The sequence below is a fragment of the Triturus cristatus genome, chromosome 11 (assembly GCF_964204655.1).
Source record: "Triturus cristatus chromosome 11, aTriCri1.1, whole genome shotgun sequence".
Lineage (NCBI taxonomy): Eukaryota > Metazoa > Chordata > Amphibia > Caudata > Salamandridae > Triturus > Triturus cristatus.
This window is the reverse complement of record NC_140594.1, coordinates 1,140,942,078-1,140,969,476: the sequence shown is the minus strand read 5'-3', so window position 1 is coordinate 1,140,969,476 and position 27,399 is coordinate 1,140,942,078. Positions and strand designations below refer to the sequence as shown.

The 27,399-nt window shown below is 44.6% G+C and overlaps 13 non-coding genes across 13 annotated transcripts; all 13 read left to right on the top strand.

The window, feature by feature from the left end:
- Window positions 1-1,463: 1,463 nt before the first annotated feature.
- Window positions 1,464-1,535, top strand: TRNAG-CCC (transfer RNA glycine (anticodon CCC)). The gene has a single exon. It is a non-coding gene; the product is annotated as a tRNA-Gly (tRNA).
- A 1,516-nt stretch (window positions 1,536-3,051) lies between these two features.
- On the top strand, window positions 3,052-3,123 carry TRNAG-CCC (transfer RNA glycine (anticodon CCC)). The gene has a single exon. It is a non-coding gene; the product is annotated as a tRNA-Gly (tRNA).
- A 1,527-nt stretch (window positions 3,124-4,650) lies between these two features.
- Window positions 4,651-4,722, top strand: TRNAG-CCC (transfer RNA glycine (anticodon CCC)). The gene has a single exon. It is a non-coding gene; the product is annotated as a tRNA-Gly (tRNA).
- A 3,115-nt stretch (window positions 4,723-7,837) lies between these two features.
- On the top strand, window positions 7,838-7,909 carry TRNAG-CCC (transfer RNA glycine (anticodon CCC)). Its single transcript has one exon. It is a non-coding gene; the product is annotated as a tRNA-Gly (tRNA).
- A 3,118-nt stretch (window positions 7,910-11,027) lies between these two features.
- On the top strand, window positions 11,028-11,099 carry TRNAG-CCC (transfer RNA glycine (anticodon CCC)). Its single transcript has one exon. It is a non-coding gene; the product is annotated as a tRNA-Gly (tRNA).
- Window positions 11,100-12,615: 1,516 nt separating this feature from the next.
- On the top strand, window positions 12,616-12,687 carry TRNAG-CCC (transfer RNA glycine (anticodon CCC)). The gene has a single exon. It is a non-coding gene; the product is annotated as a tRNA-Gly (tRNA).
- A 1,524-nt stretch (window positions 12,688-14,211) lies between these two features.
- TRNAG-CCC (transfer RNA glycine (anticodon CCC)) lies at window positions 14,212-14,283 on the top strand. Its single transcript has one exon. It is a non-coding gene; the product is annotated as a tRNA-Gly (tRNA).
- Window positions 14,284-15,810: 1,527 nt separating this feature from the next.
- On the top strand, window positions 15,811-15,882 carry TRNAG-CCC (transfer RNA glycine (anticodon CCC)). The gene has a single exon. It is a non-coding gene; the product is annotated as a tRNA-Gly (tRNA).
- Window positions 15,883-17,395: 1,513 nt separating this feature from the next.
- Window positions 17,396-17,467, top strand: TRNAG-CCC (transfer RNA glycine (anticodon CCC)). The gene has a single exon. It is a non-coding gene; the product is annotated as a tRNA-Gly (tRNA).
- Window positions 17,468-22,181: 4,714 nt separating this feature from the next.
- TRNAG-CCC (transfer RNA glycine (anticodon CCC)) lies at window positions 22,182-22,253 on the top strand. Its single transcript has one exon. It is a non-coding gene; the product is annotated as a tRNA-Gly (tRNA).
- Window positions 22,254-23,769: 1,516 nt separating this feature from the next.
- TRNAG-CCC (transfer RNA glycine (anticodon CCC)) lies at window positions 23,770-23,841 on the top strand. The gene has a single exon. It is a non-coding gene; the product is annotated as a tRNA-Gly (tRNA).
- Window positions 23,842-25,359: 1,518 nt separating this feature from the next.
- On the top strand, window positions 25,360-25,431 carry TRNAG-CCC (transfer RNA glycine (anticodon CCC)). The gene has a single exon. It is a non-coding gene; the product is annotated as a tRNA-Gly (tRNA).
- A 1,515-nt stretch (window positions 25,432-26,946) lies between these two features.
- Window positions 26,947-27,018, top strand: TRNAG-CCC (transfer RNA glycine (anticodon CCC)). The gene has a single exon. It is a non-coding gene; the product is annotated as a tRNA-Gly (tRNA).
- Window positions 27,019-27,399: the final 381 nt, after the last annotated feature.

Below are 27,399 nucleotides of genomic sequence, written 5' to 3'. Positions count from 1 at the left end.
TATCATGAACAGATTAATCAGACGTTAAATTAAAAAAAAAATGAAATACTTAGGCAGGCATCTCGATCGCCCCATCTGCTACATTCATTGTCCTATTAGATGCTATTTTCCAAAAAGCAGAGTCACCACTTACATGTGCTGGTAATAAATATGTTGCGGGCGGTAGACAATGAAAGGGCTGAACCCCGACTAGACATTCTAACTGTAGCATCTCTATATTAAAAAGCATTTCTAGGCAATATCTAGCATGTGAATAAAAGTAGGCAAGATCCACCGATGAATCTGGCAAAAGTCCCCAACGATTTTGTGCACACTTGTTCTCTCACCTGAATGCAGCGCCACCTTGTAGCCATCGGATGTAACTGCAGCTCACAAAATGTTATATCAGAGAGCAAGTTGAGAGGACTCCAAGAGGCAGATGTCCATGGAAAGAGCCTCTCACGACAGCAGGAAGGTTGGATATTTCAAGATGGCAACATTTGCTGTCCAATGTCCTCACGTCCCGAACGCTCCCAAACGCTCAAAAGCCTCACACCGGGCAAGCCCTCACCGGGTAGATCTCTGGCTCCCAGTTAAAATCAAATCCTGAGCATGCTAGCGCTAGGATCAAAGAGAGAGGAGAGGGTTAGAGAGCTGCTATCTTGGTAAAGGCCTGAAACTGCTAGTTCCCAAGAGGGTCTGCACTTTCAGTTATGACTAACTGTGAGACGAGAAGATGAAGATTTTCTGCACCCAGCATACATTGCAGCATGCTTAGGCAAATGAGGAGCGAGACCCACCAATCCCTTGCCACTTCGCTGAAAGCTCCTCCTCTGCATAAAGAGAACACTTTTACAAGGGAGCAGAGTGGCGCAGCGGAAGCGTGCTGGGCCCATAACCCAGAGGTCGATGGATCGAAACCATCCTCTGCTATAATATTTCTTGTTTTTTCTTCTGAGAACCAATCTGTCATTTCCACGCTACCAGCAAGGAAAAGCGAAGGCTTGTGCTAGCTATGTGAGAAAAGACTTCTCAACTATCTGTCTCTGCTGAAATACAAGAGAGTGATCGCCAAAGGATCAACCCCATACTTTGAAAGTAAAGATACCCAATTATAAGCATAAATGACTGGTGGGACCATCACACGTTTTTCTGGGCATGCTTTGAATGTCATTCTTGCCTTTTCGTTCTGCTCTTATCATTCTCCTGGGCATTTCATGGAAGGCACTCTCTTTCTCTTCGCTGCTTTGCTTCCAATGATGCCTAAATATGTTCATTTCCACTATTTGTACTACTGCTTTCCATTTCTTCTCTTCTGCACAGATTTGGCCTTGGTTTCAATCCCCAGTTCCTTACCCTCTACAAGAAACTTTCTACTGCTTTTCATGTTGGTATCTAAACCAAATGCACCATTGAAACTGGTGCAAGATAGTCATTGAACTCGGGGTTGTAATCTTTAGAACCGAGAGCAACCACATCATAGGGCGTTGGTGGTATAGTGGTGAGCATAGCTGCTTCCCAAGCAGTTGACCCGGGTTCGATTCCCGGCCAATGCAGTGCAAATTTTTATATGTTCTCCAAGCAGGATTTGTTTTAATGCAACATGTCACAAAACGGAAATATCATGAACAGATTAATCAGACGTTAAATTAAAAAAAAAATGAAATACTTAGGCAGGCATCTCGATCGCCCCATCTGCTACATTCATTGTCCTATTAGATGCTATTTTCCAAAAAGCAGAGTCACCACTTACATGTGCTGGTAATAAATATGTTGCGGGCGGTAGACAATGAAAGGGCTGAACCCCGACTAGACATTCTAACTGTAGCATCTCTATATTAAAAAGCATTTCTAGGCAATATCTAGCATGTGAATAAAAGTAGGCAAGATCCACCGATGAATCTGGCAAAAGTCCCCAACGATTTTGTGCACACTTGTTCTCTCACCTGAATGCAGCGCCACCTTGTAGCCATCGGATGTAACTGCAGCTCACAAAATGTTATATCAGAGAGCAAATTGAGAGGACTCCAAGAGGCAGATGTCCATGGAAAGAGCCTCTCATGACAGCAGGAAGGTTGGATATTTCAAGATGGCAACATTTCCTATCCAACGTCCTCACGTCCCGAACGCTCCCAAACGCTCAAAAGCCTCGCCCTCACCGGGTAGATCTCTGGCTCCCAGTTAAAATCAAATCCTGAGCATGCTAGCGCTAGGATCAAAGAGAGAGGAGAGGGTTAGAGAGCTGCTATCTTGGTAAAGGCCTGAAACTGCTAGTTCCCAAGAGGGTCTGCACTTTCAGTTATGACTGACTGTGAGACGAGAAGATGAAGATTTTCTGCACCCAGCATACATTGCAGCATGCTTAGGCAAATGAGGAGCGAGACCCACCAATCCCTCGCCACTTCGCTGAAAGCTCCTCCTCTGCATAAAGAGAACACTTTTACAAGGGAGCAGAGTGGCGCAGCGGAAGCGTGCTGGGCCCATAACCCAGAGGTCGATGGATCGAAACCATCCTCTGCTATAATATTTCTTGTTTTTTCTTCTGAGAACCAATTTGTCATTTCCACGCTACCAGCAAGGAAAAGCGCAGGCTTGTGCTAGCTATGTGAGAAAAGACTTCTCAACTATCTGTCTCTGCTGAAACACAACAGAGTGATCGCCAAAGGATCAACCCCATACTTTGAAAGTGAAGATACCCAATTATAAGCATAAATGACTGGTGGGACCGTCACACGTTTTTCTGGGCATGCTTTGAATGTCATTCTTGCCTTTTCGTTCTGCTCTTATCATTCTCCTGGGCATTTCATGGAAGGCACTCTCTTTCTCTTCGCTGCTTTGCTTCCAATGCTGCCTAAATATGTTCATTTCCACTATTTGTACTACTGCTTTCCATTTCTTCTCGTCTGCACAGATTTGGCCTTGGTTTCAATCCCCAGTTCCTTACCCTCTACAAGAAACTTTCTACTGCTTTTCATGTTGGTATCTAAACCAAATGCACCATTGAAACTGGTGCAAGAAAGTCATTGAACTCGGGGTTGTAATCTTTAGAACCGAGAGCACCCACATCATAGGGCGTTGGTGGTATAGTGGTGAGCATAGCTGCTTCCCAAGCAGTTGACCCGGGTTCGATTCCCGGCCAATGCAGTGCAAATTTTTATATGTTCTCCAAGCAGGATTTGTTTTAATGCAACATGTCACAAAACGGAAATATCATGAACAGATTAATCAGACGTTAAATTAAAAAAAAAATGAAATACTTAGGCAGGCATCTCGATCGCCCCATCTGCTACATTCATTGTCCTATTAGATGCTATTTTCCAAAAAGCAGAGTCACCACTCACATGTGCTGGTAATAAATATGTTGCGGGCGGTAGACAATGAAAGGGCTGAACCCCGACCAGACATTCTAACTCTAGCATCTCTATATTAAAAAGCATTTCTAGGCAATATCTAGCATGTGAATAAAAGTAGGCAAGATCCACCGATGAATCTGGCAAAAGTCCCCAACGATTTTGTGCACACTTGTTCTCTCACCTGAATGCAGCGCCACCTTGTAGCCATCGGATGTAACTGCAGCTCACAAAATGTTATATCAGAGAGCAAGTTGAGAGGACTCCAAGAGGCAGATGTCCATGGAAAGAGCCTCTCACGACAGCAGGAAGGTTGGATATTTCAAGATGGCAACATTTCCTGTCCAATGTCCTCACGTCCCGAACGCTCCCAAACGCTCAAAAGCCTCACACCGGGCAAGCCCTCACCGGGTAGATCTCTGGCTCCCAGTTAAAATCAAATCCTGAGCATGCTAGCGCTAGGATCAAAGAGAGAGGAGAGGGTTAGAGAGCTGCTATCTTGGTAAAGGCCTGAAACTGCTAGTTCCCAAGAGGGTCTGCACTTTCAGTTATGACTAACTGTGAGACGAGAAGATGAAGATTTTCTGCACCCAGCATACATTGCAGCATGCTTAGGCAAATGAGGAGCGAGACCCACCAATCCCTCGCCACTTCGCTGAAAGCTCCTCCTCTGCATAAAGAGAACACTTTTACAAGGGAGCAGAGTGGCGCAGAGGAAGCGTGCTGGGCCCATAACCCAGAGGTCGATGGATCGAAACCATCCTCTGCTATAATATTTCTTGTTTTTTCTTCTGAGGACCAATCTGTCATTTCCACGCTACCAGCAAGGAAAAGCGCAGGCTTGTGCTAGCTATGTGAGAAAAGACTTCTCAACTATCTGTCTCTGCTGAAATACAAGAGAGTGATCGCCAAAGGATCAACCCCATACTTTGAAAGTAAAGATACCCAATTATAAGCATAAATGACTGGTGGGACCGTCACACGTTTTTCTGGGCATGCTTTGAATGTCATTCTTGCCTTTTCGTTCTGCTCTTATCATTCTCCTGGGCATTTCATGGAAGGCACTCTCTTTCTCTTCGCTGCTTTGCTTCCAAAGCTGCCTAAATATGTTCATTTCCACTATTTGTACTACTGCTTTCCATTTCTTCTCTTCTGCACAGATTTGGCCTTGGTTTCAATCCCCAGTTCCTTACCCTCTACAAGAAACTTTCTACTGCTTTTCATGTTGGTATCTAAACCAAATGCACCATTGAAACTGGTGCAAGATAGTCATTGAACTCGGGGTTGTAATCTTTAGAACCGAGAGCAAGCACATCATAGGGTGTTGGTGGTATAGTGGTGAGCATAGCTGCTTCCCAAGCAGTTGACCCGGGTTCGATTCCCGGCCAATGCAGTGCAAATATTTATATGTTCTCCAAGCAGGATTTGTTTTAATGTAACATGTCACAAAACGGAAATATCATGAACAGATTAATCAGACGTTAAATTAAAAAAAAAATGAAATACTTAGGCAGGCATCTCGATCGCCCCATCTGCGACATTCATTGTCCTATTAGATGCTATTTTCCAAAAAGCAGAGTCACCACTCACATGTGCTGGTAATAAATATGTTGCGGGCGGTAGACAATGAAAGGGCTGAACCCCGACCAGACATTCTAACTCTAGCATCTCTATATTAAAAAGCATTTCTAGGCAATATCTAGCATGTGAATAAAAGTAGGCAAGATCCACCGATGAATCTGGCAAAAGTCCCCAACGATTTTGTGCACACTTGTTCTCTCACCTGAATGCAGCGCCACCTTGTAGCCATCGGATGTAACTGCAGCTCACAAAATGTTATATCAGAGAGCAAGTTGAGAGGACTCCAAGAGGCAGATGTCCATGGAAAGAGCCTCTCACGACAGCAGGAAGGTTGGATATTTCAAGATGGCAACATTTCCTGTCCAATGTCCTCACGTCCCGAACGCTCCCAAACGCTCAAAAGCCTCACACCGGGCAAGCCCTCACCGGGTAGATCTCTGGCTCCCAGTTAAAATCAAATCCTGAGCATGCTAGCGCTAGGATCAAAGAGAGAGGAGAGGGTTAGAGAGCTGCTATCTTGGTAAAGGCCTGAAACTGCTAGTTCCCAAGAGGGTCTGCACTTTCAGTTATGACTGACTGTGAGACGAGAAGATGAAGATTTTCTGCACCCAGCATACATTGCAGCATGCTTAGGCAAATGAGGAGCGAGACCCACCAATCCCTCGCCACTTCGCTGAAAGCTCCTCCTCTGCATAAAGAGAACACTTTTACAAGGGAGCAGAGTGGCGCAGCGGAAGCGTGCTGGGCCCATAACCCAGAGGTCGATGGATCGAAACCATCCTCTGCTATATTATTTCTTGTTTTTTCTTCTGAGAACCAATCTTTCATTTCCACGCTACCAGCAAGGAAAAGCGCAGGCTTGTGCTAGCTATGTGAGAAAAGACTTCTCAACTATCTGTCTCTGCTGAAATACAAGAAAGTGATCGCCAAAGGATCAACCCCATACTTTGAAAGTAAAGATACCCAATTATAAGCATAAATGACTGGTGGGACCGTCACACGTTTTTCTGGGCATGCTTTGAATGTCATTCTTGCCTTTTCGTTCTGCTCTTATCATTCTCCTGGGCATTTCATGGAAGGCACTCTCTTTCTCTTCGCTGCTTTGCTTCCAATGCTGCCTAAATATGTTCATTTCCACTATTTGTACTACTGCTTTCCATTTCTTCTCTTCTGCACAGATTTGGCCTTGGTTTCAATCCCCAGTTCCTTACCCTCTACAAGAAACTTTCTACTGCTTTTCATGTTGGTATCTAAACCAAATGCACCATTGAAACTGGTGCAAGATAGTCATTGAACTCGGGGTTGTAATCTTTAGAACCGAGAGCACCCACATCATAGGGCGTTGGTGGTATAGTGGTGAGCATAGCTGCTTCCCAAGCAGTTGACCCGGGTTTGATTCCTGGCCAATGCAGTGCAAATTTGTATATGTTCTCCAAGCAGGATTTGTTTTAATGCAACATGTCACAAAACGGAAATATCATGAACAGATTAATCAGACGTTAAATTAAAAAAAAAATGAAATACTTAGGCAGGCATCTCGATCGCCCCATCTGCTACATTCATTGTCCTATTAGATGCTATTTTCCAAAAAGCAGAGTCACCACTCACATGTGCTGGTAATAAATATGTTGCGGGCGGTAGACAATGAAAGGGCTGAACCCCGACTAGACATTCTAACTGTAGCATCTCTATATTAAAAAGCATTTCTAGGCAATATCTAGCATGTGAATAAAAGTAGGCAAGATCCACCGATGAATCTGGCAAAAGTCCCCAACAATTTTGTGCACACTTGTTCTCTCACCTGAATGCAGCGCCACCTTGTAGCCATCGGATGTCACTGCAGCTCACAAAATGTTATATCAGAGAGCAAGTTGAGAGGACTCCAAGAGGCAGATGTCCATGGAAAGAGCCTCTCATGACAGCAGGAAGGTTGGATATTTCAAGATGGCAACATTTCCTCTCCAACGTCCTCACGTCCCGAACGCTCCCAAACGCTCAAAAGCCTCGCCCTCACCGGGTAGATCTCTGGCTCCCAGTTAAAATCAAATCCTGAGCATGCTAGCGCTAGGATCAAAGAGAGAGGAGAGGGTTAGAGAGCTGCTATGTTGGTAAAGGCCTGAAACTGCTAGTTCCCAAGAGGGTCTGCACTTTCAGTTATGACTGACTGTGAGACGAGAAGATGAAGATTTTCTGCACCCAGCATACATTGCAGCATGCTTAGGCAAATGAGGAGCGAGACCCACCAATCCCTCGCCACTTCGCTGAAAGCTCCTCCTCTGCATAAAGAGAACACTTTTACAAGGGAGCAGAGTGGCGCAGCGGAAGCGTGCTGGGCCCATAACCCAGAGGTCGATGGATCGAAACCATCCTCTGCTATAATATTTCTTGTTTTTTCTTCTGAGAACCAATCTGTCATTTCCACGCTACCAGCAAGGAAAAGCGCAGGCTTGTGCTAGCTATGTGAGAAAAGACTTCTCAACTATCTGTCTCTGCTGAAACACAACAGAGTGATCGCCAAAGGATCAACCCCATACTTTGAAAGTAAAGATACCCAATTATAAGCATAAATGACTGGTGGGACCGTCACACGTTTTTCTGGGCATGCTTTGAATGTCATTCTTGCCTTTTCGTTCTGCTCTTATCATTCTCCTGGGCATTTCATGGAAGGCACTCTCTTTCTCTTCGCTGCTTTGCTTCCAATGCTGCCTAAATATGTTCATTTCCACTATTTGTACTACTGCTTTCCATTTCTTCTCGTCTGCACAGATTTGGCCTTGGTTTCAATCCCCAGTTCCTTACCCTCTACAAGAAACTTTCTACTGCTTTTCATGTTGGTATCTAAACCAAATGCACCATTGAAACTGGTGCAAGATAGTCATTGAACTCGGGGTTGTAATCTTTAGAACCGAGAGCACCAACATCATAGGGCGTTGGTGGTATAGTGGTGAGCATAGCTGCTTCCCAAGCAGTTGACCCGGGTTCGATTCCCGGCCAATGCAGTGCAAATTTTTATATGTTCTCCAAGCAGGATTTGTTTTAATGTAACATGTCACAAAACGGAAATATCATGAACAGATTAATCAGACGTTAAATTAAAAAAAAAATGAAATACTTAGGCAGGCATCTCGATCGCCCCATCTGCTACATTCATTGTCCTATTAGATGCTATTTTCCAAAAAGCAGAGTCACCACTCACATGTGCTGGTAATAAATATGTTGCGGGCGGTAGACAATGAAAGGGCTGAACCCCGACCAGACATTCTAACTCTAGCATCTCTATACTAAAAAGCATTTCTAGGCAATATCTAGCATGTGAATAAAAGTAGGCAAGATCCACCGATGAATCTGGCAAAAGTCCCCAACGATTTTGTGCACACTTGTTCTCTCACCTGAATGCAGCGCCACCTTGTAGCCATCGGATGTAACTGCAGCTCACAAAATGTTATATCAGAGAGCAAGTTGAGAGGACTCCAAGAGGCAGATGTCCATGGAAAGAGCCTCTCACGACAGCAGGAAGGTTGGATATTTCAAGATGGCAACATTTCCTGTCCAATGTCCTCACGTCCCGAACGCTCCCAAACGCCTCACACCGGGCAAGCCCTCACCGGGTAGATCTCTGGCTCCCAGTTAAAATCAAATCCTGAGCATGCTAGCGCTAGGATCAAAGAGAGAGGAGAGGGTTAGAGAGCTGCTATCTTGGTAAAGGCCTGAAACTGCTAGTTCCCAAGAGGGTCTGCACTTTCAGTTATGACTAACTGTGAGACGAGAAGATGAAGATTTTCTGCACCCAGCATACATTGCAGCATGCTTAGGCAAATGAGGAGCGAGACCCACCAATCCCTCGCCACTTCGCTGAAAGCTCCTCCTCTGCATAAAGAGAACACTTTTACAAGGGAGCAGAGTGGCACAGCGGCAGCGTGCTGGGCCCATAACCCAGAGGTCGATGGATCAAAACCATCCTCTGCTATAATATTTCTTGTTTTTTCTTCTGAGGACCAATCTGTCATTTCCACGCTACCAGCAAGGAAAAGCGCAGGCTTGTGCTAGCTATGTGAGAAAAGACTTCTCAACTATCTGTCTCTGCTGAAATACAAGAGAGTGATCGCCAAAGGATCAACCCCATACTTTGAAAGTAAAGATACCCAATTATAAGCATAAATGACTGGTGGGACCGTCACACGTTTTTCTGGGCATGCTTTGAATGTCATTCTTGCCTTTTCGTTCTGCTCTTATCATTCTCCTGGGCATTTCATGGAAGGCACTCTCTTTCTCTTCGCTGCTTTGCTTCCAATGCTGCCTAAATATGTTCATTTCCACTATTTGTACTACTGCTTTCCATTTCTTCTCTTCTGCACAGATTTGGCCTTGGTTTCAATTCCCAGTTCCTTACCCTCTACAAGAAACTTTCTACCGCTTTTCATGTTGGTATCTAAACCAAATGCACCATTGAAACTGGTGCAAGATAGTCATTGAACTCGGGGTTGTAATCTTTAGAACCGAGAGCAACCACATCATAGGGCGTTGGTGGTATAGTGGTGAGCATAGCTGCTTCCCAAGCAGTTGACCCGCGTTCGATTCCCGGCCAATGCAGTGCAAATTTTTATATGTTCTCCAAGCAGGATTTGTTTTAATGCAACATGTCACAAAACGGAAATATCATGAACAGATTAATCAGACGTTAAATTAAAAAAAAAATGAAATACTTAGGCAGGCATCTCGATCGCCCCATCTGCGACATTCATTGTCCTATTAGATGCTATTTTCCAAAAAGCAGAGTCACCACTCACATGTGCTGGTAATAAATATGTTGCGGGCGGTAGACAATGAAAGGGCTGAACCCCGACCAGACATTCTAACTCTAGCATCTCTATATTAAAAAGCATTTCTAGGCAATATCTAGCATGTGAATAAAAGTAGGCAAGATCCACCGATGAATCTGGCAAAAGTCCCCAACGATTTTGTGCACACTTGTTCTCTCACCTGAATGCAGCGCCACCTTGTAGCCATCGGATGTAACTGCAGCTCACAAAATGTTATATCAGAGAGCAAGTTGAGAGGACTCCAAGAGGCAGATGTCCATGGAAAGAGCCTCTCACGACAGCAGGAAGGTTGGATATTTCAAGATGGCAACATTTCCTGTCCAATGTCCTCACGTCCCGAACGCTCCCAAACGCTCAAAAGCCTCACACCGGGCAAGCCCTCACCGGGTAGATCTCTGGCTCCCAGTTAAAATCAAATCCTGAGCATGCTAGCGCTAGGATCAAAGAGAGAGGAGAGGGTTAGAGAGCTGCTATCTTGGTAAAGGCCTGAAACTGCTAGTTCCCAAGAGGGTCTGCACTTTCAGTTATGACTGACTGTGAGACGAGAAGATGAAGATTTTCTGCACCCAGCATACATTGCAGCATGCTTAGGCAAATGAGGAGCGAGACCCACCAATCCCTCGCCACTTCGCTGAAAGCTCCTCCTCTGCATAAAGAGAACACTTTTACAAGGGAGCAGAGTGGCGCAGCGGAAGCGTGCTGGGCCCATAACCCAGAGGTCGATGGATCGAAACCATCCTCTGCTATAATATTTCTTGTTTTTTCTTCTGAGAACCAATCTGTCATTTCCACGCTACCAGCAAGGAAAAGCGCAGGCTTGTGCTAGCTATGTGAGAAAAGACTTCTCAACTATCTGTCTCTGCTGAAATACAAGAGAGTGATCGCCAAAGGATCAACCCCATACTTTGAAAGTAAAGATACCCAATTATAAGCATAAATGACTGGTGGGACCGTCACACGTTTTTCTGGGCATGCTTTGAATGTCATTCTTGCCTTTTCGTTCTGCTCTTATCATTCTCCTGGGCATTTCATGGAAGGCACTCTCTTTCTCTTTGCTGCTTTGCTTCCAATGCTGCCTAAATATGTTCATTTCCACTATTTGTACTACTGCTTTCCATTTCTTCTCTTCTGCACAGATTTGGCCTTGGTTTCAATCCCTAGTTCCTTACCCTCTACAAGAAACTTTCTACTGCTTTTCATGTTGGTATCTAAACCAAATGCACCATTGAAACTGGTGCAAGATAGTCATTGAACTCGGGGTTGTAATCTTTAGAACCGAGAGCAACCACATCATAGGGCGTTGGTGGTATAGTGGTGAGCATAGCTGCTTCCCAAGCAGTTGACCCGGGTTCGATTCCCGGCCAATGCAGTGCAAATTTTTATATGTTCTCCAAGCAGGATTTGTTTTAATGCAACATGTCACAAAACGGAAATATCATGAACAGATTAATCAAACGTTAAATAAAAAAAAAAATGAAATACTTAGGCAGGCATCTCGATTGCCCCATCTGCTACATTCATTGTCCTATTAGATGCTATTTTCCAAAAAGCAGAGTCACCACTCACATGTGCTGGTAATAAATATGTTGCGGGTGGTAGACAATGAAAGGGCTGAACCCCGACTAGACATTCTAACTGTAGCATCTCTATATTAAAAAGCATTTCTAGGCAATATCTAGCATGTGAATAAAAGTAGGCAAGATCCACCGATGAATCTGGCAAAAGTCCCCAACGATTTTGTGCACACTTGTTCTCTCACCTGAATGCAGCGCCACCTTGTAGCCATCGGATGTAACTGCAGCTCACAAAATGTTATATCAGAGAGCAAGTTGAGAGGACTCCAAGAGGCAGATGTCCATGGAAAGAGCCTCTCATGACAGCAGGAAGGTTGGATATTTCAAGATGGCAACATTTCCTCTCCAACGTCCTCACGTCCCGAACGCTCCCAAACGCTCAAAAGCCTCGCCCTCACCGGGTAGATCTCTGGCTCCCAGTTAAAATCAAATCCTGAGCATGCTAGCGCTAGGATCAAAGAGAGAGGAGAGGGTTAGAGAGCTGCTATCTTGGTAAAGGCCTGAAACTGCTAGTTCCCAAGAGGGTCTGCACTTTCAGTTATGACTGACTGTGAGACGAGAAGATGAAGATTTTCTGCACCCAGCATACATTGCAGCATGCTTAGGCAAATGAGGAGCGAGACCCACCAATCCCTCGCCACTTCGCTGAAAGCTCCTCCTCTGCATAAAGAGAACACTTTTACAAGGGAGCAGAGTGGCGCAGCGGAAGCGTGCTGGGCCCACAACCCAGAGGTCGATGGATCGAAACCATCCTCTGCTATAATATTTCTTGTTTTTTCTTCTGAGAACCAATCTGTCATTTCCACGCTACCAGCAAGTAAAAGCGCAGGCTTGTGCTAGCTATGTGAGAAAAGACTTCTCAACTATCTGTCTCTGCTGAAACACAACAGAGTGATCGCCAAAGGATCAACCCCATACTTTGAAAGTAAAGATACCCAATTATAAGCATAAATGACTGGTGGGACCGTCACACGTTTTTCTGGGCATGCTTTGAATGTCATTCTTGCCTTTTCGTTCTGCTCTTATCATTCTCCTGGGCATTTCATGGAATGCACTCTCTTTCTCTTCGCTGCTTTGCTTCCAATGCTGCCTAAATATGTTCATTTCCACTATTTGTACTACTGCTTTCCATTTCTTCTCGTCTGCACAGATTTGGCCTTGGTTTCAATCCCCAGTTCCTTACCCTCTACAAGAAACTTTCTACTGCTTTTCATGTTGGTATCTAAACCAAATGCACCATTGAAACTGGTGCAAGATAGTCATTGAACTCGGGGTTGTAATCTTTAGAACCGAGAGCACCCACATCATAGGGCGTTGGTGGTATAGTGGTGAGCATAGCTGCTTCCCAAGCAGTTGACCCGGGTTCGATTCCCGGCCAATGCAGTGCAAATTTTTATATGTTCTCCAAGCAGTATTTGTTTTAATGCAACATGTCACAAAACGGAAATATCATGAACAGATTAATCAGACGTTAAATAAAAAAAAAAATGAAATACTTAGGCAGGCATCTCGATCGCCCCATCTGCTACATTCATTGTCCTATTAGATGCTATTTTCCAAAAAGCAGAGTCACCACTCACATGTGCTGGTAATAAATATGTTGCGGGCGGTAGACAATGAAAGGGCTGAACCCCGACCAGACATTCTAACTCTAACATCTCTATATTAAAAAGCAATTCTAGGCAATATCTAGCATGTGAATAAAAGTAGGCAAGATCCACCGATGAATCTGGCAAAAGTCCCCAACGATTTTGTGCACACTTGTTCTCTCACCTGAATGCAGCGCCACCTTGTAGCCATCGGATGTAACTGCAGCTCACAAAATGTTATATGAGAGAGCAAGTTGAGAGGACTCCAAGAGGCAGATGTCCATGGAAAGAGCCTCTCACGACAGCAGGAAGGTTGGATATTTCAAGATGGCAACATTTCCTGTCCAACGTCCTCACGTCCTCACGTCCCGAACGCTCAAAAGCCTCACACCGGGCAAGCCCTCACCGGGTAGATCTCTGGCTCCCAGTTAAAATCAAATCCTGAGCATGCTAGCGCTACGATCAAAGAGAGAGGAGAGGGTTAGAGAGCTGCTATCTTGGTAAAGGCCTGAAACTGCTAGTTCCCAAGAGGGTCTGCACTTTCAGTTATGACTGACTGTGAGACTAGAAGATGAAGATTTTCTGCACCCAGCATACATTGCAGCATGCTTAGGCAAATGAGGAGCGAGACCCACCAATCCCTCGCCACTTCGCTGAAAGCTCCTCCTCTGCATAAAGAGAACACTTTTACAAGGGAGCAGAGTGGCGCAGCGGAAGCGTGCTGGGCCCATAACCCAGAGGTCGATGGATCGAAACCATCCTCTGCTATAATATTTCTTGTTTTTTCTTCTGAGGACCAATCTGTCATTTCCACGCTACCAGCAAGGAAAAGCGCAGGCTTGTGCTAGCTATGTGAGAAAAGACTTCTCAACTATCTGTCTCTGCTGAAATACAAGAGAGTGATCGCCAAAGGATCAACCCCATACTTTGAAAGTAAAGATACCCAATTATAAGCATAAATGACTGGTTGCACCGTCACACGTTTTTCTGGGCATGCTTTGAATGTCATTCTTGCTTTTCGTTCTGCTCTTATCATTCTCCTGGGCATTTCATGGAAGGCACTCTCTTTCTCTTCGCTGCTTTGCTTCCAATGCTGCCTAAATATGTTCATTTCCACTATTTGTACTACTGCTTTCCATTTCTTCTCTTCTGCACAGATTTGGCCTTGGTTTCAATCCCCAGTTCCTTACCCTCTACAAGAAACTTTCTACTGCTTTTCATGTTGGTATCTAAACCAAATGCACCATTGAAACTGGTGCAAGATAGTCATTGAACTCGGGGTTGTAATCTTTAGAACCGAGAGCACCCACATCATAGGGCGTTGGTGGTATAGTGGTGAGCATAGCTGCTTCCCAAGCAGTTGACCCGGGTTCGATTCCCGGCCAATGCAGTGCAAATTTTTATATGTTCTCCAAGCAGGATTTGTTTTAATGCAACATGTCACAAAACGGAAATATCATGAACAGATTAATCAGACGTTAAATTAAAAAAAAAATGAAATACTTAGGCAGGCATCTCGATCGCCCCATCTGCGACATTCATTGTCCTATTAGATGCTATTTTCCAAAAAGCAGAGTCACCACTCACATGTGCTGGTAATAAATATGTTGCGGGCGGTAGACAATGAAAGGGCTGAACCCCGACCAGACATTCTAACTCTAGCATCTCTATATTAAAAAGCATTTCTAGGCAATATCTAGCATGTGAATAAAAGTAGGCAAGATCCACCGATGAATCTGGCAAAAGTCCCCAACGATTTTGTGCACACTTGTTCTCTCACCTGAATGCAGCGCCACCTTGTAGCCATCGGATGTAACTGCAGCTCACAAAATGTTATATCAGAGAGCAAGTTGAGAGGACTCCAAGAGGCAGATGTCCATGGAAAGAGCCTCTCACGACAGCAGGAAGGTTGGATATTTCAAGATGGCAACATTTCCTGTCCAATGTCCTCACGTCTCGAACGCTCCCAAACGCTCAAAAGCCTCACACCGGGCAAGCCCTCACCGGGTAGATCTCTGGCTCCCAGTTAAAATCAAATCCTGAGCATGCTAGCGCTAGGATCAAAGAGAGAGGAGAGGGTTAGAGAGCTGCTATCTTGGTAAAGGCCTGAAACTGCTAGTTCCCAAGAGGGTCTGCACTTTCAGTTATGACTGACTGTGAGACGAGAAGATGAAGATTTTCTGCACCCAGCATACATTGCAGCATGCTTAGGCAAATGAGGAGCGAGACCCACCAATCCCTCGCCACTTCGCTGAAAGCTCCTCCTCTGCATAAAGAGAACACTTTTACAAGGGAGCACAGTGGCGCAGCGGAAGCGTGCTGGGCCCATAACCCAGAGGTTGATGGATCGAAACCATCCTCTGCTATAATATTTCTTGTTTTTTCTTCTGAGGACCAATCTGTCATTTCCACGCTACCAGCAAGGAAAAGCGCAGGCTTGTGCTAGCTATGTGAGAAAAGACTTCTCAACTATCTGTCTCTGCTGAAATACAAGAGATTGATCGCCAAAGGATCAACCCCATACTTTGAAAGTAAAGATACCCAATTATAAGCATAAATGACTGGTGGGACCGTCACACGTTTTTCTGGGCATGCTTTGAATGTCATTCTTGCCTTTTCGTTCTGCTCTTATCATTCTCCTGGGCATTTCATGGAAGGCACTCTCTTTCTCTTCGCTGCTTTGCTTCCAATGATGCCTAAATATGTTCATTTCCACTATTTGTACTACTGCTTTCCATTTCTTCTCTTCTGCACAGATTTGGCCTTGGTTTCAATTCCCAGTTCCTTACCCTCTACAAGAAACTTTCTAATGCTTTTCATGTTGGTATCTAAACCAAATGCACCATTGAAACTGGTGCAAGATAGTCATTGAACTCGGGGTTGTAATCTTTAGAACCGAGAGCACCCACATCATAGGGCGTTGGTGGTATAGTGGTGAGCATAGCTGCTTCCCAAGCAGTTGACCCGGGTTCGATTCCCGGCCAATGCAGGGCAAATTTTTATATGTTCTCCAAGCAGGATTTGTTTTAATGCAACATGTCACAAAACGGAAATATCATGAACAGATTAATCAGACGTTAAATTAAAAAAAAAAATGAAATACTTAGGCAGGCATCTCGATCGCCCCATCTGCTACATTCATTGTCCTATTAGATGCTATTTTCCAAAAAGCAGAGTCACCACTCACATGTGCTGGTAATAAATATGTTGCGGGCGGTAGACAATGAAAGGGCTGAACCCCGACCAGACATTCTAACTCTAGCATCTCTATATTAAAAAGCATTTCTAGGCAATATCTAGCATGTGAATAAAAGTAGGCAAGATCCACCGATGAATCTGGCAAAAGTCCCCAACTATTTTGTGCACACTTGTTCTCTCACCTGAATGCAGCGCCACCTTGTAGCCATCGGATGTAACTGCAGCTCACAAAATGTTATATCAGAGAGCAAGTTGAGAGGACTCCAAGAGGCAGATGTCCATGGAAAGAGCCTCTCACGACAGCAGGAAGGTTGGATATTTCAAGATGGCAACATTTCCTGTCCAATGTCCTCACGTCCCGAACGCTCCCAAACGCTCAAAAGCCTCACACCGGGTAGATCTCTGGCTCCCAGTTAAAATCAAATCCTGAGCATGCTAGCGCTAGGATCAAAGAGAGAGGAGAGGGTTAGAGAGCTGCTATCTTGGTAAAGGCCTGAAACTGCTAGTTCCCAAGAGGGTCTGCACTTTCAGTTATGACTGACTGTGAGACGAGAAGATGAAGATTTTCTGCACCCAGCATACATTGCAGCATGCTTAGGCAAATGAGGAGCGAGACCCACCAATCCCTCGCCACTTCGCTGAAAGCTCCTCCTCTGCATAAAGAGAACACTTTTACAAGGGAGCAGAGTGGCGCAGCGGAAGCGTGCTGGGCCCATAACCCAGAGGTCGATGGATCGAAACCATCCTCTGCTATAATATTTCTTGTTTTTTCTTCTGAGAACCAATCTGTCATTTCCACGCTACCAGCAAGGAAAAGCGCAGGCTTGTGCTAGCTATGTGAGAAAAGACTTCTCAACTATCTGTCTCTGCTGAAATACAAGAGAGTGATCGCCAAAGGATCAACCCCATACTTTGAAAGTAAAGATACCCAATTATAAGCATAAATGACTGGTGGGACCATCACACGTTTTTCTGGGCATGCTTTGAATGTCATTCTTGCCTTTTCGTTCTGCTCTTATCATTCTCCTGGGCATTTCATGGAAGGCACTCTCTTTCTCTTCGCTGCTTTGCTTCCAATGCTGCCTAAATATGTTCATTTCCACTATTTGTACTACTGCTTTCCATTTCTTCTCTTCTGCACAGATTTGGCCTTGGTTTCAATCCCCAGTTCCTTACCCTCTACAAGAAACTTTCTACTGCTTTTCATGTTGGTATCTAAACCAAATGCACCATTGAAACTGGTGCAAGATAGTCATTGAACTCGGGGTTGTAATCTTTAGAACCGAGAGCAACCACATCATAGGGCGTTGGTGGTATAGTGGTGAGCATAGCTGCTTCCCAAGCAGTTGACCTGGGTTCGATTCCCGGCCAATGCAGTGCAAATTTTTATATGTTCTCCAAGCAGGATTTGTTTTAATGCAACATGTCACAAAACGGAAATATCATGAACAGATTAATCAGACGTTAAATTAAAAAAAAAATGAAATACTTAGGCAGGCATCTCGATCGCCCCATCTGCTACATTCATTGTCCTATTAGATGCTATTTTCCAAAAAGCAGAGTCACCACTTACATGTGCTGGTAATAAATATGTTGCGGGCGGTAGACAATGAAAGGGCTGAACCCCGACTAGACATTCTAACTGTGGCATCTCTATATTAAAAAGCATTTCTAGGCAATATCTAGCATGTGAATAAAAGTAGGCAAGATCCACCGATGAATCTGGCAAAAGTCCCCAACGATTTTGTGCACACTTGTTCTCTCACCTGAATGCAGCGCCACCTTGTAGCCATCGGATGTAACTGCAGCTCACAAAATGTTATATCAGAGAGCAAGTTGAGAGGACTCCAAGAGGCAGATGTCCATGGAAAGAGTCTCTCACGACAGCAGGAAGGTTGGATATTTCAAGATGGCAACATTTGCTGTCCAATGTCCTCACGTCCCGAACGCTCCCAAACGCTCAAAAGCCTCACACCGGGCAAGCCCTCACCGGGTAGATCTCTGGCTCCCAGTTAAAATCAAATCCTGAGCATGCTAGCGCTAGGATCAAAGAGAGAGGAGAGGGTTAGAGAGCTGCTATCTTGGTAAAGGCCTGAAACTGCTAGTTCCCAAGAGGGTCTGCACTTTCAGTTATGACTAACTGTGAGACGAGAAGATGAAGATTTTCTGCACCCAGCATACATTACAGCATGCTTAGGCAAATGAGGAGCGAGACCCACCAATCCCTTGCCACTTCGCTGAAAGCTCCTCCTCTGCATAAAGAGAACACTTTTACAAGGGAGCAGAGTGGCGCAGCGGAAGCGTGCTGGGCCCATAACCCAGAGGTCGATGGATCGAAACAATCCTCTGCTATAATATTTCTTGTTTTTTCTTCTGAGAACCAATCTGTCATTTCCACGCTACCAGCAAGGAAAAGCGCAGGCTTGTGCTAGCTATGTGAGAAAAGACTTCTCAACTATCTGTCTCTGCTGAAATACAAGAGAGTGATCGCCAAAGGATCAACCCCATACTTTGAAAGTAAAGATACCCAATTATAAGCATAAATGACTGGTGGGACCATCACACGTTTTTCTGGGCATGCTTTGAATGTCATTCTTGCCTTTTCGTTCTGCTCTTATCATTCTCCTGGGCATTTCATGGAAGGCACTCTCTTTCTCTTCGCTGCTTTGCTTCCAATGATGCCTAAATATGTTCATTTCCACTATTTGTACTACTGCTTTCCATTTCTTCTCTTCTGCACAGATTTGGCCTTGGTTTCAATCCCCAGTTCCTTACCCTCTACAAGAAATTTTCTACTGCTTTTCATGTTGGTATCTAAACCAAATGCACCATTGAAACTGGTGCAAGATAGTCATTGAACTCGGGGTTGTAATCTTTAGAACCGAGAGCAACCACATCATAGGGCGTTGGTGGTATAGTGGTGAGCATAGCTGCTTCCCAAGCAGTTGACCCAGGTTCGATTCCCGGCCAATGCAGTGCAAATTTTTATATGTTCTCCAAGCAGGATTTGTTTTAATGCAACATGTCACAAAACGGAAATATCATGAACAGATTAATCAGACGTTAAATTAAAAAAAAAATGAAATACTTAGGCAGGCATCTCGATCGCCCCATCTGCTACATTCATTGTCCTATTAGATGCTATTTTCCAAAAAGCAGAGTCACCACTTACATGTGCTGGTAATAAATATGTTGCGGGCGGTAGACAATGAAAGGGCTGAACCCCGACTAGACATTCTAACTGTAGCATCTCTATATTAAAAAGCATTTCTAGGCAATATCTAGCATGTGAATAAAAGTAGGCAAGATCCACCGATGAATCTGGCAAAAGTCCCCAACGATTTTGTGCACACTTGTTCTCTCACCTGAATGCAGCGCCACCTTGTAGCCATCGGATGTAACTGCAGCTCACAAAATGTTATATCAGAGAGCAAGTTGAGAGGACTCCAAGAGGCAGATGTCCATGGAAAGAGCCTCTCACGACAGCAGGAAGGTTGGATATTTCAAGATGGCAACATTTCCTGTCCAATGTCCTCACGTCCCGAACGCTCCCAAACGCTCAAAAGCCTCACACCGGGCAAGCCCTCACCGGGTATATCTCTGGCTCCCAGTTAAAATCAAATCCTGAGCATGCTAGCGCTAGGATCAAAGAGAGAGGAGAGGGTTAGAGAGCTGCTATCTTGGTAAAGGCCTGAAACTGCTAGTTCCCAAGAGGGTCTGCACTTTCAGTTATGACTAACTGTGAGACGAGAAGATGAAGATTTTCTGCACCCAGCATACATTGCAGCATGCTTAGGCAAATGAGGAGCGAGACCCACCAATCCCTCGCCACTTCGCTGAAAGCTCCTCCTCTGCATAAAGAGAACACTTTTACAAGGGAGCAGAGTGGCGCAGCGGAAGCGTGCTGGGCCCATAACCCAGAGGTCGATGGATCGAAACCATCCTCTGCTATAATATTTCTTGTTTTTTCTTCTGAGGACCAATCTGTCATTTCCACGCTACCAGCAAGGAAAAGCGCAGGCTTGTGCTAGCTATGTGAGAAAAGACTTCTCAACTATCTGTCTCTGCTGAAATACAAGAGAGTGATCGCCAAAGGATCAACCCCATACTTTGAAAGTAAAGATACCCAATTATAAGCATAAATGACTGGTGGGACCGTCACACGTTTTTCTGGGCATGCTTTGAATGTCATTCTTGCCTTTTCGTTCTGCTCTTATCATTCTCCTGGGCATTTCATGGAAGGCACTCTCTTTCTCTTCGCTGCTTTGCTTCCAATGATGCCTAAATATGTTCATTTCCACTATTTGTACTTCTGCTTTCCATTTCTTCTCTTCTGCACAGATTTGGCCTAGGTTTCAATTCCCAGTTCCTTACCCTCTACAAGAAACTTTCTACTGCTTTTCATGTTGGTATCTAAACCAAATGCACCATTGAAACTGGTGCAAGATAGTCATTGAACTCGGGGTTGTAATCTTTAGAACCGAGAGCACCCACATCATAGGGCGTTGGTGGTATAGTGGTGAGCATAGCTGCTTCCCAAGCAGTTGACCCGGTTTCGATTCCCGGCCAATGCAGTGCAAATTTTTATATGTTCTCCAAGCAGGATTTGTTTTAATGCAACATGTCACAAAACGGAAATATCATGAACAGATTAATCAGACGTTAAATTAAAAAAAAAATGAAATACTTAGGCAGGCATCTCGATCGCCCCATCTGCTACATTCATTGTCCTATTAGATGCTATTTTCCAAAAAGCAGAGTCACCACTCACATGTGCTGGTAATAAATATGTTGCGGGCGGTAGACAATGAAAGGGCTGAACCCCGACCAGACATTCTAACTCTAGCATCTCTATATTAAAAAGCATTTCTAGGCAATATCTAGCATGTGAATAAAAGTAGGCACGATCCACCGATGAATCTGGCAAAAGTCCCCAACGATTTTGTGCACACTTGTTCTCTCACCTGAATGCAGCGCCACCTTGTAGCCATCGGATGTAACTGCAGCTCACAAAATGTTATATCAGAGAGCAAGTTGAGAGGACTCCAAGAGGCAGATGTCCATGGAAAGAGCCTCTCATGACAGCAGGAAGGTTGGATATTTCAAGATGGCAACATTTCCTCTCCAACGTCCTCACGTCCCGAACGCTCCCAAACGCTCAAAAGCCTCGCCCTCACCGGGTAGATCTCTGGCTCCCAGTTAAAATCAAATCCTGAGCATGCTAGCGCTAGGATCAAAGAGAGAGGAGAGGGTTAGAGAGCTGCTATCTTGGTAAAGGCCTGAAACTGCTAGTTCCCAAGAGGGTCTGCACTTTCAGTTATGACTGACTGTGAGACGAGAAGATGAAGATTTTCTGCACCCAGCATACATTGCAGCATGCTTAGGCAAATGAGGAGCGAGACCCACCAATCCCTCGCCACTTCGCTGAAAGCTCCTCCTCTGCATAAAGAGAACACTTTTACAAGGGAGCACAGTGGCGCAGCGGAAGCTTGCTGGGCCCATAACCCAGAGGTTGATGGATCGAAACCATCCTCTGCTATAATATTTCTTGTTTTTTCTTCTGAGGACCAATCTGTCATTTCCACGCTACCAGCAAGGAAAAGCGCAGGCTTGTGCTAGCTATGTGAGAAAAGACTTCTCAACTATCTGTCTCTGCTGAAATACAAGAGAGTGATCGCCAAAGGATCAACCCCATACTTTGAAAGTAAAGATACCCAATTATAAGCATAAATGACTGGTGGGACCGTCACACGTTTTTCTGGGCATGCTTTGAATGTCATTCTTGCCTTTTCGTTCTGCTCTTATCATTCTCCTGGGCATTTCATGGAAGGCACTCTCTTTCTCTTCGCTGCTTTGCTTCCAATGCTGCCTAAATATGTTCATTTCCACTATTTGTACTACTGCTTTCCATTTCTTCTCTTCTGCACAGATTTGGCCTTGGTTTCAATCCCCAGTTCCTTACCCTCTACAAGAAACTTTCTACTGCTTTTCATGTTGGTATCTAAACCAAATGCACAATTGAAACTGGTGCAAGATAGTCATTGAACTCGGGGTTGTAATCTTTAGAACCGAGAGCAACCACATCATAGGGCGTTGGTGGTATAGTGGTGAGCATAGCTGCTTCCCAAGCAGTTGACCCGGGTTCGATTCCCGGCCAATGCAGTGCAAATTTTTATATGTTCTCCAAGCAGGATTTGTTTTAATGCAACATGTCACAAAACGGAAATATCATGAACAGATTAATCAGACGTTAAATTAAAAAAAAAATGAAATACTTAGGCAGGCATCTCGATCGCCCCATCTGCTACATTCATTGTCCTATTAGATGCTATTTTCCAAAAAGCAGAGTCACCACTTACATGTGCTGGTAATAAATATGTTGCGGGCGGTAGACAATGAAAGGGCTGAACCCCGACTAGACATTCTAACTGTAGCATCTCTATATTAAAAAGCATTTCTAGGCAATATCTAGCATGTGAATAAAAGTAGGCAAGATCCACCGATGAATCTGGCAAAAGTCCCCAACGATTTTGTGCACACTTGTTCTCTCACCTGAATGCAGCGCCACCTTGTAGCCATCGGATGTAACTGCAGCTCACAAAATGTTATATCAGAGAGCAATTTGAGAGGACTCCAAGAGGCAGATGTCCATGGAAAGAGCCTCTCATGACAGCAGGAAAGTTGGATATTTCAAGATGGCAACATTTCCTCTCCAACGTCCTCACGTCCCGAACGCTCCCAAACGCTCAAAAGCCTCGCCCTCACCGGGTAGATCTCTGGCTCCCAGTTAAAATCAAATCCTGAGCATGCTAGCGCTAGGATCAAAGAGAGAGGAGAGGGTTAGAGAGCTGCTATCTTGGTAAAGGCCTGAAACTGCTAGTTCCCAAGAGGGTCTGCACTTTCAGTTATGACTGACTGTGAGACGAGAAGATGAAGATTTTCTGCACCCAGCATACATTGCAGCATGCTTAGGCAAATGAGGAGCGAGACCCACCAATCCCTCGCCACTTCGCTGAAAGCTCCTCCTCTGCATAAAGAGAACACTTTTACAAGGGAGCACAGTGGCGCAGCGGAAGCGTGCTGGGCCCATAACCCAGAGGTCGATGGATCGAAACCATCCTCTGCTATAATATTTCTTGTTTTTTCTTCTGAGGACCAATCTGTCATTTCCACGCTACCAGCAAGGAAAAGCGCAGGCTTGTGCTAGCTATGTGAGAAAAGACTTCTCAACTATCTGTCTCTGCTGAAATACAAGAGAGTGATCGCCAAAGGATCAACCCCATACTTTGAAAGTAAAGATACCCAATTATAAGCATAAATGACTGGTGGGACCGTCACACGTTTTTCTGGGCATGCTTTGAATGTCATTCTTGCCTTTTCGTTCTGCTCTTATCATTCTCCTGGGCATTTCATGGAAGGCACTCTCTTTCTCTTCGCTGCTTTGCTTCCAATGATGCCTAAATATGTTCATTTCCACTATTTGTACTACTGCTTTCCATTTCTTCTCTTCTGCACAGATTTGGCCTTGGTTTCAATTCCCAGTTCCTTACCCTCTACAAGAAACTTTCTAATGCTTTTCATGTTGGTATCTAAACCAAATGCACCATTGAAACTGGTGCAAGATAGTCATTGAACTCGGGGTTGTAATCTTTAGAACCGAGAGCACCCACATCATAGGGCGTTGGTGGTATAGTGGTGAGCATAGCTGCTTCCCAAGCAGTTGACCCGGGTTCGATTCCCGGCCAATGCAGTGCAAATTTTTATATGTTCTCCAAGCAGGATTTGTTTTAATGCAACACGTCACAAAACGGAAATATCATGAACAGATTAATCAGACGTTAAATTAAAAAAAAAAATGAAATACTTAGGCAGGCATCTCGATCGCCCCATCTGCTACATTCATTGTCCTATTAGATGCTATTTTCCAAAAAGCAGAGTCACCACTCACATGTGCTGGTAATAAATATGTTGCGGGCGGTAGACAATGAAAGGGCTGAACCCCGACCAGACATTCTAACTCTAGCATCTCTATATTAAAAAGCATTTCTAGGCAATATCTAGCATGTGAATAAAAGTAGGCAAGATCCACCGATGAATCTGGTAAAAGTACCCAACGATTTTGTGCACACTTGTTCTCTCACCTGAATGCAGCGCCACCTTGTAGCCATCGGATGTAACTGCAGCTCACAAAATGTTATATCAGAGAGCAAGTTGAGAGGACTCCAAGAGGCAGATGTCCATGGAAAGAGCCTCTCACGACAGCAGGAAGGTTGGATATTTCAAGATGGCAACATTTCCTGTCCAATGTCCTCACGTCCCGAACGCTCAAAAGCCTCACACCGGGCAAGCCCTCACCGGGTAGATCTCTGGCTCCCAGTTAAAATCAAATCCTGAGCATGCTAGCGCTGGGATAAAAGAGAGAGGAGAGGGTTAGAGAGCTGCTATCTTGGTAAGGGCCTGAAACTGCTAGTTCCCAAGAGGGTCTGCACTTTCAGTTATGACTGACTGTGAGAATAGAAGATGAAGATTTTCTGCACCCAGCATACATTGCAGCATGCTTAGGCAAATGAGGAGCGAGACCCACCAATCCCTCGCCACTTCGCTGAAAGCTCCTCCTCTGCATAAAGAGAACACTTTTACAAGGGAGCAGAGTGGCGCAGCGGAAGCGTGCTGGGCCCATAACCCAGAGGTCGATGGATCAAAACCATCCTCTGCTATAATATTTCTTGTTTTTTCTTCTGAGAACCAATCTGTCATTTCCACGCTACCAGCAAGGAAAAGCGCAGGCTTGTGCTAGCTATGTGAGAAAAGACTTCTCAACTATCTGTCTCTGCTGAAATACAAGAGAGTGATCGCCAAAGGATCAACCCCATACTTTGAAAGTAAAGATACCCAATTATAAGCATAAATGACTGGTGGGACCATCACACGTTTTTCTGGGCATGCTTTGAATGTCATTCTTGCCTTTTCGTTCTGCTCTTATCATTCTCCTGGGCATTTCATGGAAGGCACTCTCTTTCTCTTCGCTGCTTTGCTTCCAATGCTGCCTAAATATGTTCATTTCCACTATTTGTACTACTGCTTTCCATTTCTTCTCTTCTGCACAGATTTGGCCTTGGTTTCAATCCCCAGTTCCTTACCCTCTACAAGAAACTTTCTACTGCTTTTCATGTTGGTATCTAAACCAAATGCACCATTGAAACTGGTGAAAGATAGTCATTGAACTCGGGGTTGTAATCTTTAGAACCGAGAGCAACCACATCATAGGGCGTTGGTGATATAGTGGTGAGCATAGCTGCTTCCCAAGCAGTTGACCCGGGTTCGATTCCCGGCCAATGCAGTGCAAATTTTTATATGTTCTCCAAGCAGGATTTGTTTTAATGCAACATGTCACAAAACGGAAATATCATGAACAGATTAATCAGACGTTAAATTAAAAAAAAAATGAAATACTTAGGCAGGCATCTCGATCGCCCCATCTGCTACATTCATTGTCCTATTAGATGCTATTTTCCAAAAAGCAGAGTCACCACTTACATGTGCTGGTAATAAATATGTTGCGGGCGGTAGACAATGAAAGGGCTGAACCCCGACTAGACATTCTAACTGTAGCATCTCTATATTAAAAAGCATTTCTAGGCAATATCTAGCATGTGAATAAAAGTAGGCAAGATCCACCGATGAATCTGGCAAAAGTCCCCAACGATTTTGTGCACACTTGTTCTCTCACCTGAATGCAGCGCCACCTTGTAGCCATCGGATGTAACTGCAGCTCACAAAATGTTATATCAGAGAGCAAGTTGAGAGGACTCCAAGAGGCAGATGTCCATGGAAAGAGCCTCTCACGACAGCAGGAAGGTTGGATATTTCAAGATGGCAACATTTCCTGTCCAATGTCCTCACGTCCCGAACGCTCCCAAACGCTCAAAAGCCTCCCCTCACCGGGTAGATCTCTGGCTCCCAGTTAAAATCAAATCCTGAGCATGCTAGCGCTAGGATCAAAGAGAGAGGAGAGGGTTAGAGAGCTGCTATCTTGGTAAAGGCCTGAAACTGCTAGTTCCCAAGAGGGTCTGCACTTTCAGTTATGACTAACTGTGAGACGAGAAGATGAAGATTTTCTGCACCCAGCATACATTGCAGCATGCTTAGGCAAATGAGGAGCGAGACCCACCAATCCCTTGCCACTTCGCTGAAAGCTCCTCCTCTGCATAAAGAGAACACTTTTACAAGGGAGCAGAGTGGCGCAGCGGAAGCGTGCTGGGCCCATAACCCAGAGGTCGATGGATCGAAACCATCCTCTGCTATAATATTTCTTGTTTTTTCTTCTGAGAACCAATCTGTCATTTCCACGCTACCAGCAAGGAAAAGCGCAGGCTTGTGCTAGCTATGTGAGAAAAGACTTCTCAACTATCTGTCTCTGCTGAAATACAAGAGAGTGATCGCCAAAGGATCAACCCCATACTTTGAAAGTAAAGATACCCAATTATAAGCATAAATGACTGGTGGGACCATCACACGTTTTTCTGGGCATGCTTTGAATGTCATTCTTGCCTTTTCGTTCTGCTCTTATCATTCTCCTGGGCATTTCATGGAAGGCACTCTCTTTCTCTTCGCTGCTTTGCTTCCAATGCTGCCTAAATATGTTCATTTCCACTATTTGTACTACTGCTTTCCATTTCTTCTCTTCTGCACAGATTTGGCCTTGGTTTCAATCCCCAGTTCCTTACCCTCTACAAGAAACTTTCTACTGCTTTTCATGTTGGTATCTAAACCAAATGCACCATTGAAACTGGTGCAAGATAGTCATTGAACTCGGGGTTGTAATCTTTAGAACCGAGAGCAACCACATCATAGGGCGTTGGTGGTATAGTGGTGAGCATAGCTGCTTCCCAAGCAGTTGACCCGGGTTCGATTCCCGGCCAATGCTGTGCAAATTTTTATATGTTCTCCAAGCAGGATTTGTTTTAATGCAACATGTCACAAAACGGAAATATCATGAACAGATTAATCAGACGTTAAATTAAAAAAAAAATGAAATACTTAGGCAGGCATCTCGATCGCCCCATCTGCTACATTCATTGTCCTATTAGATGCTATTTTCCAAAAAGCAGAGTCACCACTTACATGTGCTGGTAATAAATATGTTGCGGGCGGTAGACAATGAAAGGGCTGAACCCCGACTAGACATTCTAACTGTAGCATCTCTATATTAAAAAGCATTTCTAGGCAATATCTAGCATGTGAATAAAAGTAGGCAAGATCCACCGATGAATCTGGCAAAAGTCCCCAACGATTTTGTGCACACTTG